This window comes from Danio rerio, chromosome 22 (genome assembly GCF_052040795.2).
Source record: "Danio rerio strain M-AB ecotype USA chromosome 22, GRCz13ab, whole genome shotgun sequence".
NCBI lineage: Eukaryota > Metazoa > Chordata > Actinopteri > Cypriniformes > Danionidae > Danio > Danio rerio.
In genome coordinates, this window is record NC_141042.1 from 27,812,865 (window position 1) to 27,825,910 (window position 13,046).

At 35.9% G+C, this 13,046-nt stretch overlaps 1 protein-coding gene across 2 annotated transcripts in view; it reads right to left on the reverse strand.

Annotated features, from left to right (window-relative positions):
* Nucleotides 1–9,038, reverse strand: part of glis2a (GLIS family zinc finger 2a) — a 32,970-nt gene extending 23,932 nt beyond the window's left edge. The window contains exon 1 of one of the 2 annotated variants that reach the window (XM_087304446.1): nt 8,981–9,038. The gene's annotated coding sequence lies outside the window, so the exon portion shown is untranslated. Of the gene's footprint in view, nt 1–8,702 lie in introns of both variants that reach the window. The other variant, XM_087304447.1, reaches the window with a different exon arrangement.
* Nucleotides 9,039–13,046: the final 4,008 nt, after the last annotated feature.

Below are 13,046 nucleotides of genomic sequence, written 5' to 3' on the forward strand. Positions count from 1 at the left end.
CGTGTATCTTTCATGCAATGTTTGTTACCATACAGTGAATGAGAGCAAAAACCCTCTGCATTTCTCTGTAACTTAGATGCACTCGTTAGGTAGCGTCAGAAAGCCGTGTGTTATTCCTGTCACAAAATGCGGCAAAAATCCTACACGACGGTAAGTTTGGCTGTGGTGCTTACACGTTTACACTCGGAGAGCAAGCATTTACAGTGAATTTTTCAGTCCATAATATTGTAGTGATATTACCGTACGGTAAACTTTATTAACTAAATAATTTGACTAAGGTCCGTCTTTAAACACTGAAAGAGTACTGCTGACGATACGAACTAACTTTGCCTCTGAATAAACAAACAAAGACCACTAGTCACTCACTTACCAAATCTTTAGAGACAGGAAAATCAACACCAACTGGAGCTGCTTCTTTATTTAAAGGAGACGAGAGGCAAATCCGGATTTCACCATTTCCAGATAAAAAAAGCTCTCAGGTAAACAATGTTCTTTAGACACGTATTTCTGTCGTGCCCCGTGTGCACTGATCCACACGTGAGTCCTGCTGCGCTCTCATAGAGGGAAAATGAAAACAAAACCTTCACTGCAGCAAATTATAAACGCAACTACCTCCTGACGACCACTGACGTATCTCCAAAAGTTTCTTGTTCTCCCGCTTGGCGACACAATGCAGCGTCTCTCTGCCGTCTGAACACTGTAACTGGTAAAAACAGTCTTGGAAGCTATCATGCATATTAATAAAGTTGCACCGCATACATAATAGAGCGCGCTTATTGGTTTGAACCAAGTCATACTCATGAATAAATGCAGCACACTAAGAGACCTAATAAGGAACTCCCAGGTACCGACATCCAGTCTACACGCTGGAATACACGCTAAGATCTCATGGCCGTGACGCAGCTTCAAAAATTTGTTTCAAACCAGAGGTACGAATTTGCTCGAAATCACGCAAAAGCAACCAGTTTTAACTTTTTAGTGAAATGTATGTGTCTTAATAGTGTTTTTAACAGTGTGGGACACATAATCAACGGTCGGTCAACAGCTAAAAAATGCGTTTTGGTGTTTCGTGATCCTTTAGGCAGCATTTGAGTGCAAGTTTTATTAACAAAAAGAAGAAAAAAGGCTAAAAATCTCTGTCAAACAGATTCAAATTCACATCAATCAAAATATGCAGTGCATCTTATATCATACACTTCCCTACTATATACACTACCTGTTAAAACGTGGTCGCCTATCCAAGTTTTAGGAACAATAAATAATAACTTGACTTCTAGTTGATCATTTGATATCAGAAAAGCAACAGAAATAATGTACAGTATAGAATATAAAGTCATGGTGCAGTGGAAAAAAGAATGGATATTGTGTATGACTCCCATGAGCTTGGAGAACTGCATCCATACATCTCTGCAATAACTCAAATAACCTATTAATAAATTCATCAAGAAATGGCAAAGAAATCGTTCTTGCAGGACTCCCAAAGTTCAGCAAGATTCTTTAGATTATTCTTCAATGCCAATCTTACCCCAGACATGCTCAATAATGTTCATATCTGGTGACAAGGCTGGCCAATCATGGAGCACCTTGACCTTCCTTGCTTTCAGGAACTGATGTGGAGGCTGAAGTATGAGAAGGAGTGTTGGATCCTGCTGGAGAATTTGCCTTCTCCTTTGGTTTGTAATGTAATGGGCAGCACCAATGTCTTGATACGTCAGGCTGTTGATGTTGCCATCCACTCTGCAGATCTCTCACACGCCCCTATACTGAATGTAATTCCAAACCATGATTCTTCCTTCACCAAACTTGACTAATTTCTCTGAGAATCTTTAACGGAGGGAAGATTTTTCAACACATTTATAAACATAATAGTTTTAATAACATATTTCTAATAACTGTTTTATTTTATTTTCTCTGCCATGACGACATGATAACTCTTGTTATAATCCATTTTACTTAATCACCTTCACAATGTTGTTTATGGTAAATTCACAAATTCAGTTAGGCCCTGTCTACATGAGTACTTTTTTTTTTTTTACATGGTTCATCCACAAGCAAATGCAATATCGGGAAACTTTTGAGTTGGAGTTTTTGGCTTGTCCAGATTGTCTTTTATTTCTTTTGTCAGGAATCAAATTGTTGTTTACAAGATGCGCATCTGTGCATCGGCCAGTGCTCCATGCTCCATCCGGAACCAGTAATAACAATTTTTGAGGCATTTAATTGGCCAACATATGGCTTTATGGTTTGAAGAAAATCAACGTCAGTAGTTTTGGCATGCTCTTAACAGTGCTTCATAGGATGTTTTTGCGTTTTCATGTGGATGAAGATTTATTTCAAATTATTCATGTCAAGGATTTTTTTTTAGCAAAAGAGGACAAAGTTTGATTACAAAAATACCCATATCAGGGCTCAACAATAAGGACTGCCCAGTGGCCCAGGGCCAGCGTGACAGACACTTGGGACAGTAGACCGGATCATTACTGGCCCGATTGGGACAGTGCTGCCTTGTCACTAACATTTAATTTGTCTGTGACTATTTATCAATTGCATGCATTTTAAGTTTGTGCTTTTAAGTCTTTAAACACTACCTTCTCTGTGATGTCGTAAACACCATATTGCTTTCCGGTTCTTCTTAGCTGATTGAGAATTCTATTTTTTTCCGCAACCTGGTAACAACCAGTACAGCGAAGAAATGGCAACATGGTGGTAACATCCAATTCTAAGGCTAAAAGAAAATGTTTCTAACGTCTTGGAAGCAGAAATTTATGTGTGAACAACGCAAAAAATAAAAATAAAAAACACAGTTGCACAGTTTGCCGTCAGTTTGACAAGTCAGCCACCCTTTGTTAAATAATTTCAAACCGCAATAAAATACCTCCACATTTTCCATACTTTTCTTTTCTGTTACGAAACACTTTTATTTACAATTTTTTTAAAGTATTAAAATTCTAGATTCATAGACTTTATTTTTGACACATTATTTAAAATATGTATCTTAAAAATAGCTATTAACTTCCCTTTTTTTTTGGTGGGGCCAGTGAAAATTTTGGCAGGGCAAGTAAAACCACTGGCCCGATCAGACCAGTAGAAAAAATCCTTAGTGTTGAACCCTGCATATACTTGTGAACATGGCCTATTAGTAGAACCTATTAGACAGAATCTGGATATTTTTGCTATTTCTGCTGAGGATCTATGCTGAATTACTTTAGGAGTATCTTAGCTAAAAACCTAATTAATTAAATAAAAAATAAATACCTTTTTATTAAATGTTTGCAATGCAAATCCAATTAGATCCACTTATTTGGTAAACAAAGCAAGTCTTAATATATCAACTAAAAGACAGAAAATAATACTTTACAAACTGTATTGTTAATAAATCATATGAACATTTTCATATTAGTCAATAATATTAATTTAAAAACGAAATATATATAGATTTACACACATTTACACAAGTAAATTAATAGCTGTGTATGTACAGTACCTATTAGATACCAATCAATCAACAAAACTTCTGGATTTGCAACCATTACTAATCTAAATGCCACTGAATCTAAAGTTCAGCATAAATGTGAGTAATTGTTAATTAGATTTATCGTTGGATAAATCTAGAAGACATAAATGCAAAGCCACAAATCAACGATTTTTATTGATATCGTGGTTTCACGTTAATTGCGTTAACCATGATGGTTCAGTTTAATTATGCATGGTCATTTTAAGCCTTTTCTTTAAAAGTGGGGAATTTTTTCATGATTTTGGTTGCATTTTTGCCAAAAGCTTGTTAACTTTTGACTCTAATATGTATAAAACCCAACTACTAAATGCAACTTTTTTATTCTTAATACTAATAAGAGTTTTTTCTCTTTCAAATTGTCTAAAGATCACTGTTTAAAAACACTCTGCCATCCATAACAGGATGAGGGTGGAGAACAAAACACAGCTAAATAATGAATCACTGATGAGGAAGAAACAACATCCTACAGAAGGCAATGAGCAGCACTTCGCCCTCTCTCTTTCTTTCTTTCTTCATCCCTCCTTCACTTTCCACCCCCTGCGTCTGGCAACAGGACAAGGTCAACACAACCTCCCCTACTCTAAAACTCCCATTCCTTCTCTCTCTCCATACAATCTGTCATCCAGACACACACACACACATTCCTTTGGCCACAACAGATTCACCCAATTTGTTTCCACTGTGCTTTTAAGTGTACATTAGAAATGCAAAGAGAGAGCCAAGCCTATAAACAATAACAAGAACCAGCTGCGGACCCAACGCCGCTATCGTGCGCCATTTCTCCAGCAACGTGGAGCCCAGAGGAAGTCTGGGAGGACGACGCGGCTGAGAATCAAATGGACGATGTGGATTAAGTGCAATTCGGAATTCTTCAGACATCATTTTCTCCCCTCTCTCTCTCATGCACGCTCTCATATTTCTCTCTTCCCTCTCTCTCGCTCTGATTTTCCATGCCTTTCCTCCTCCCCTTGGATTGCTCATGATTCGCAAAGGCCTCCAGGAACTCCGTCCAAGCTCAAGCTCAAGCCAACAGGGGGAGAGATTGAGAAAATAGAATGAGACGCAAGGGTTGATGAAGAGAAAAAAGGGAGGGCGGGAGCTCAGGAATTCTCTGTTTCTCTTGGAAATAGAACAGATGTGTTGCTCAACCGTGTGTGTTTACTGTACTGTATATGCGAAGCCTTCTCCCATAGGTAAATGTCATGAGGAACTACTGCAGACGAAGAATTTCAGAAGCAGCCATTGGTGGTTGGTGTTTCACAAGACAAGAATGTGTGGTTTCATCTCTCCTTTCTGTCTTTCCTCACCCATTCTCTTTCCAGCGAACCCAACGAACTCCAAAGTGAAGACCACATTGTAAGTCGAAACAGAAGAATGACAGACACATCCCTCAAAAATCGCAGCGAACAATGTCTCATGATGCACTGAAACATTAATTCACATACTCCCCCCAGCCACACACATCCAGCCACAATCTGTCTCTCATTCCATTCCTCAGACCCTCTCTGTTAATGTTGCAGTTTGTTGCATCAGGATCGGGCTTGGCGGAGCACCGAGAACCTCCCAAAGTACTGCCATAACCACCATAGACAGAGAGTTGGACACAGAAAACGCCCACATATCCGGATTAGCAGTCATCAATATGCGTTTTTCTTAAACCTACATTTGATAGATCCAAATCTTAAATATTTCTGTAATATATTTAGGGTTTAATGAGCTTTAGCATCGATGAACTTCATAGAAAATTGAATTGCTAAATAAAACACCATTTCTCTAAAGTAACTAGGTACTTTAACAGAATGTACTGTACATCTATGTCAACATTTTCATGTCTATTTGCAAAATTATGTCTACGCTCATATTTAAATTATATTCTTTCTTTAAGTGTTAAGTTAGCAAGCTAATTTCCTTACATATAGAATTGAATAATGCTAATTGGTTTGGAAGATGATCTATGATAGGTATCCTTGCTAATTTATTGGTAACCTCATGCGTATATATTTTAGCTTAACAGATTATGTTCCACACGAGCTACATCCAGTTGAAATCAGAATTATTAGCCGCCCTGTTTATTTTTCCCCAATTTCTGTGTAACAGAGCAGATTTTTTTTTCAACACATTTCTAAACAATAGTTTTAATAACTCATTTCTAATAACTGATTTATTTCATCTTAGCCTTGATGACAGTAAATAATATTTGACTAGATGGTTTTCAAGACACTTCTATACAGCTTAAAGTGACATTTAGAGGCTTAACTAGGTTAATTAGGTTAACTAGGCAGGTAATGTAATTAGGCAAGTTATTCTATAAAAATGGTTTGTTCTGTAGACTATCGAAACAAAATATAGCTTAAATGGGCTAATAATTTTGTCCTTAAAATGGTCCAAAATTAAAACAATTAAACAAATAAGACTTTCTCCAGAAGAAAAAATATTATCAGATATATTGTGAAAATTTCCTTACTCTGTTAAACATTATTTGAAAAATATTTAAAAAAAGAAAATTCAAAGGGGGGCTAATAATTCCAAAAGTATCTGGATGCAGCCTTTATGATGCAAGCTGAGATTGCAGTGTCAGATACAATGCACTCAAATGGAGCGAGTGACGTCACTGTGATGGGTAGGGTTAGGGGTGGGGTTAGGTGAGCCCATTAAAAAGCATTGGATGCAGCCCAGATTGCACTGCATTAGGTCTGCATCCAGACCCCTCTCAATAATTCTGACTTCAACTGTGTGTTATGGTGTGCATGGATTCCGCTACATTCATTCTTCCATGGCAGGGCGCCACAGCATAGTTCATTCCTGCCACGGCTACATTACAGCTTCTTATTCAAAACCTTCACTTGTTGCTGTTTTTTTATAGCGTTTTATAATCACACCAAAACGTATTAAAATACAAGTGAATTATAACAGCGCAAACTTTTATGTAATCGTAGTAGTGCTGTGCGTTATTCGTTTAACCCTTTGAGGTTACATGCTGCCTGACTGACTGAATGACAGAGCTGCGTGAGGCGAGCAAATACGGCATAGCTTTCAGTTATGATGAACACAGTTTACATAATTACTTTATTTATAGATAGAGGTCTATGGTTCTGCATACCATGACTTTATCTTGCTGGAGTTTATGACCATTTCACTTCACTTTGAATTGCATCAATACTGTTTTGTAGGTCTGCTGGAGACATTCATAAATATTTATAGCAAATCTTAAAAATGTTGGATACATACTTGTTATATAAACGCATTAAATCACACTTTAGCAGCATTTATTTGAGAGCGCACAAGAAAACCTGCGCGTAGGCAGCACATATTTGAGGGCACGCAAGAATATATTTGAGGCCGTGCAAGTTTTGTGCATGAACAGAGTAAAATTGGCACGCAAGCAAAGAGATTCACACATTCGCATTAGATGAATGCGATCTCGGCTAGATTCTGCACTCATGACATTTATCAATGAAATAACACCATAGGTAGTTGAAAGATCTGTGTAAAAGGCCTGCCACCACAGCTGGAAAAAATCCTAAAGAAAACACTGAGTGTGTCATGACGAATCAAGTCCATTCTTTAAATGGGGTCTCCCCAATAACCCATTTCTAAATAGTTATGTAAAGGACAAGTTATTTTAATGTAACATTTATATTTTAGCTTACAATGTGCTGCATAATTAAACACATCAGATGTAATATAATTTATCTAACTTTGTTGTAAATAATATATTAAATATTACATTAAAAAGTTGTAAAAAATATATTAAAATATTTGACTCTTTATTTAATATAATTATACCCATGTAAGAAAAAATATGTGATTGGATGTAGGGAAAGCACCAATTTGTAGTGTATACAGAAAGCTGTAAGGTTACTTGATATCATAAGTAGATAGGGTAACTTAAACACACTTCCATAGGCATTGAAGTGTGACTATTGAATGTCTATTGAATATGAATGTCAAAACCTATATTGAATGTTATAAACCATATTCACTGTCATAAACATGCTTCGAAAATGTGTAATTTTGTAGGATATGTGATTACACAAAAAGATTATATCCATTAAAAGTCATTTGAGCTAATGTGTTTGCTTGGATCCAATATGGAGACCCAATTTTGAGGTGAAATCTGATTTGTCGCTACACATCTAAAAACTGTACACATATATTATGCTTTCAGTTAGCAAGTAAAAGGTGTAGGATAGCACTAATAGGTCAATATGGAGACCCAATTTTAAGGTTAAATCTGATTTGTCACCACACAGTATCTAAAAACCGTACATATATATATATATATATATATATATATATATATATATATATATATATATATATATATATATATATATAATGTTAGCAAGTTAAAAGTGTAGGATAGCGCTAACAGATTAATATGGAGACCCAATTTTGAGGTTGAATCTGATTTGTCACAATATATCTAAAACTCTTAAAATATATTAATGCTTTCAGCTAGCAAGTTAAAGGTGTATAGCGCTAACATATTAATATGAAACCCCAATTTTGAGGTTGAATCTGATTTCTTACTACGTTTTCAGTTAGCAAGCTAAAAGTGTAGGATAGCACTAATAGGTTAGGAAAAGCACTTCTGATCAACCATCAATACGCTAAATGGTAGCTTAACTTGCTCTGATGCTAAACCATTACATCTGGATCACAACACCACATAGTGCCTTTATACTAAAATGGGTTTATTTCATGATTATGAACCTCTGCTAATAAATTATGCTACTTTTCACAAATTTGCAAAATAAATAAATGAACAAACATAAAAATAGTATGTGCAACGACTGCAGAGCAATATGATGCATTTAAAACTAGCAATGCCATGTAGTCAAATGTAGTCAAAAAATACAATTTACCTGTGAAATGTGAATTGAGCTAAAGTTGATTTTATATTCACACATTCAGACTTTTTCCTTAATAATATAATTTCAGAAAACATTTATTTGCAAATTGGCAAATCATTTTAGCAGCCAATGATTTTCAAAGTACATGTTCACAGTCAAAGAAATAGTGCTAATGTTGTTTTGAAGTCATGATTACATGCGATGTGTAAACAATATAGGGAGCATGTCTTGAATATAAAACCAAATTTGCCTTAATGTAATGTAACATCTGACCAAACTCAATCAACCATGTTAGAATGGCATGCAAAACATCATAATACAGCATGACTTGCCTTCCACCCACCAACTCACAGGTGTCCTCTTTTCACACCTGTAGCTGCCCTGACATGACAGTCACAAGTTATATAACACCAGCTGGTATCTGTTTGTGACGGCGTCTGTTTACCAAACCCATTCAGTTCTTAGTGGGTTTCAATTTCTGTTTAACATTAAAACTGGGTCAGACTGTCTGGATTAAACTTGAGCAACACACATACATAACCTAAAAATCTCTTCTTAAAGGTGTGCAAATACAGATTGTTTTTATCAAAAAAGCGCGCGACGGTTTTACCTCAAGACGACGTTCCGTCAGATTCCAAAATACGTGACGCGCTGAGAAGACCTGAAGCGCGCGCTCCGTTTAGCGTTTAGATTAAATAAAATGCCAGATGTCTTCATCAAAAACACTCCTGGATCCAGCTGAGAATTTCCAACTCACGCACAACACGATACTTAGAATACCAAAAGCGCCAACTGTTTTTGTAGTATACGATATAAATTTGTCGGGGAAAAGGTTATATAATGCTGTCAAGTTACGACAAATCGTGTCTAAATAAATACATTTCAAAGGAGCATCGCTTGCTTACGACGCCTGTCTACTGTCTCCCGGTTCCTTTCCCAGTCTGAAAAAAGGAGTGAGAGGGAGGAGAATAAGACGGAGGGTGGAGGACATGAAATGATGATTCTTTATTTTCCTCCAGATGTGGTCTTTCTCTCTCTCTTTCTCTCCCTCAGATTACTGTATTATTCTCCCTCCATCCCGCCCTGCTGTGTGACCCCGCCCCCCGTGGAGAGACGTACGTGACGACGTTGTGAAAACTGTCTCGACTTAGGTCAAGATGTGTTGTTGTATCCTCAGTTCAACTCTCCGTTTGCTTCTGTTAAAGAGAGAGAAAAAAATAAGAAAAAAGCAGAGACTGCTTACTTTAGAGCCATTTATTTGACAAAGTTTGTAGCCTATCTGTTGCAACTTGTACTATATTGGTGGATTTCTAAATAGCGTCTGTCAAATGTTTATATTAGGATCACTTTGTAACTACAGATAAAAAGGTTAACTTAAAGGGATAGTTTACCTCAAAATTACAATTTACTCACTATTTACTCAACCTGAAGTAAATCCAATTCCTTCTTCTGTTGAAAATATTTTGAAAAATGTTGGAAAACCTGTTACCATTGAATTTTATTCATTCATTCATTCATTCATTTTCTTTTCGGCTTAGTCCCTTTATTACTCAGGGGTCACCACAGCGGAATGAACCGCCAATTTATCCAGCATATGTTTTGCGCAGCGGATGCCTTTCCAGCTGCAATCCATCACTGGGAAACATCCATACAAACTCATTCACACACATCTGGACAATTTAGCTTACCTAATTCATCCAAAGCACATGTCTTTGGACTTGTAGGGTAAACCGGAGCACCCGGAGAAAACCCACATAAACACAGGGAGAACATGCAAACTTCACACAGAAACGCCAACTGACCCAGCTGGGGCTCGAACCAGCGACCTTGCTGTGAGGCGATTATGCTACCCACTGCGCCAAATTTTTATTTTTATTTTTTTACTTTTTCTTGAATTATTTTTTATGACTGAAGCAAATGCTTTAAAAATGCTTTAACAATAATTGATATAACAAAAGGAAATAATTACATTACATTATACCACATTACATAACAGAAATGTATCTTTTAAACAGATTCACAGATTTTACAGCTTTATTGTTAGTAGATTCAGATCAAAGACATATACAGATTTAGATCTTCAAAAAAAAATCTAAAAGAAAGGTTTAAGCTTACAAAATTTACACTTGTGTATAAAATATTTGGCCAAAATACAATAGGATTAAATAAATAAAAACATCTGGAGGTTATATCCTAAAATAACATATTTCAAGTTCAACATAACATCAGGCATTATACCACTAAATAAAGTCTGTGGTTTGCAGGTTTTTAAAAAATATCTTCTTTTGTGTTTACCAGTTGAAAGAAAGTGATGTGAATGATGAGTAAACTATGAAAAAATTCAGGTTTCTATTCCTTTAACAACAAAACAACAAAAAAAATTTGGCTACACTGTACGATGGTAAAAATATACAAAAGCACGCATATCACTTTAACTGGGTGCTCAGCCAAACAGTAAAACGTGCTAAATATATATTCATTTTCACCTTGTATCAGCCTTTTAAATTTAAAATATTGGCATGTTTGGAGCTTTGGTGTTGCCACCATTTTTGAATATATACATATGATGATTCTAAGCATAATCATGTTTCAAAATGGAGACTATATTCCCACATGAAAAACTACTATAGTAATTTATAGTAAATACTGAAGGGTTTTTAAATATTATAAGGTACTTAATCTATTGTGCCAATTCTTTAGCTGTGATATTATAACTAATAGTAATATAAACAAAATTCCCAGTACTGTTTTCTACAACTATAAGGTATTTTAGCTGATGGGGTGGCACAGTGGGTAGCGCTGTCACCTCACAGCCAGAAGGTCGCTGGTTCGAGCCTCGGCTGGTTCAGTTAGCATTTCTGTGTGGAGTTTGCATGTTCTCCCCGCGTTCGCGTGGGTTTCCTCCGGGTGCTCCGGTTTCCCCCACAGTCTAAAACCATGTGATATAGGTGAATTAAGCTAAATTGTTTGTAGTTTATGTGTGTGACTGAGTGTGAATGGATATATTCCAGTGATGATAGGTTGCGGCTAAGGGCATCTGCTGCAAAAAAAAAATGTGTGGGATAAGTTGTTGGTTCATTCCGCTGTGGTGACCCCAGATTAATAAAGGAACTAAGCTGAAAAGAAAATGAATAAATGAAAATTTTCTGGAGTGTTAATGTGTGTGTGTGAATGAATGTTTCCCAGTGATAGGCTGCAGCTGGAAAGGCATCTGCTGCATAAAAACGTACTGGATAAGTTGGCAGTTCATTCTGCTGTGGCGAACCCAGATTAAAAAAGGAATGAATGAATAAGGTATATTATTGCTACAACAATACACCAAAGTTTAATGAAGTAAAAAAATGAAGTACACTACAATATGGATTACAGTTTATTAGTTTACTATAGGTAATGCCACTGTACGCTGTATTGTATTCATTAGCAAATAGTTGTAAATAATACAATATACAGTACAATACACTTTATAGAACGGTTAAAAAAAACTAGAGTCAGAGTATATTTACTAAAATTTACTCTAGTATTTTCATGTTGGTTGTGGTGCAAGAAAAGAATGTGTATACTTAAGTAATGTAGCATATTTTGTGTAGTGTGAACATCCAGCCAGTACATGGTTTGATGTGTCTTTTGCAACTATTCAGCAAGATTTATGTTTTGTCTAAAAATGCTTTTTTAATATGTATTTGTGCCAATGTAGGATGATAATATGGCATGATTATTATAATGTGTCATGATATTGGCAACATTTGGTACCTTAAGATACAGGAATTTTGTAGCCAGGTCATTAAATGCTTTGAAAAATACAATGTACAAAGCATGGTAATACTGGTCATTTTTTATTACTTTTTATAAATGTTTAGTCAATAAATATTTCCCTTAACCTGGCTTTTAAAGTTCGCACATGCTACAACACATGTATTATGCTGGATTTTTGCATGTCGGCCTCATTTATATGTTCTGAAATATTTGTAGTCTTGTGGCACTACAAGCTGCAATGCTTAAGCCAAGGATAAAATTAAAATACTGGCATTTATAATCAGTGGTGGAAAGAGCACTGAAATATCAGACTCAAGTAAAAGAACCATTACTTGCCTAAAAATGTAGTGCAATAAAGCAATGGTATCTATTGTAAATATTACTTAAAGTATGAATAAAAAGTACCCCTTAAAAAGTACTCAAGAGTAGTGAGTAGTGAGTATTACACTGTACAAAGCTGATGCATTTCCATTTAATTTGTGAATGTGTGAAAACGTAACATTCTGTAGTGGATTTAGTTCTTGTGCAGCAGGCACACAACGTCATAACACTTTAATATTAGGTTAGATTTAGGTTGAGACGTTAGATGACCAAAATTCAATGTCTAGCCAGCTTCTAAGGACAAGATTAATTTGATCTCCAATAATGATATCAAATGATGCTGATATTTGGTTGATTTTAAGTTAAGTTAAAAAAGCGACCAAAATCCAACCCTGAGCCAACATCTTAAAGCAACATCATATTGACATCAGACACTGACATTTATTCATCAGGTATGGCAATCATCGTCTGATAGATATCATATTGGTAACGTCCTTGCAACGTCAAGCTGTGACATCATTAGACGTTGATATTTGGTTGCTGTTAGGTTGGTTGTTGGACATTGGACATTTTCATTTGCAAACAAAATGCAACGTCCTAAT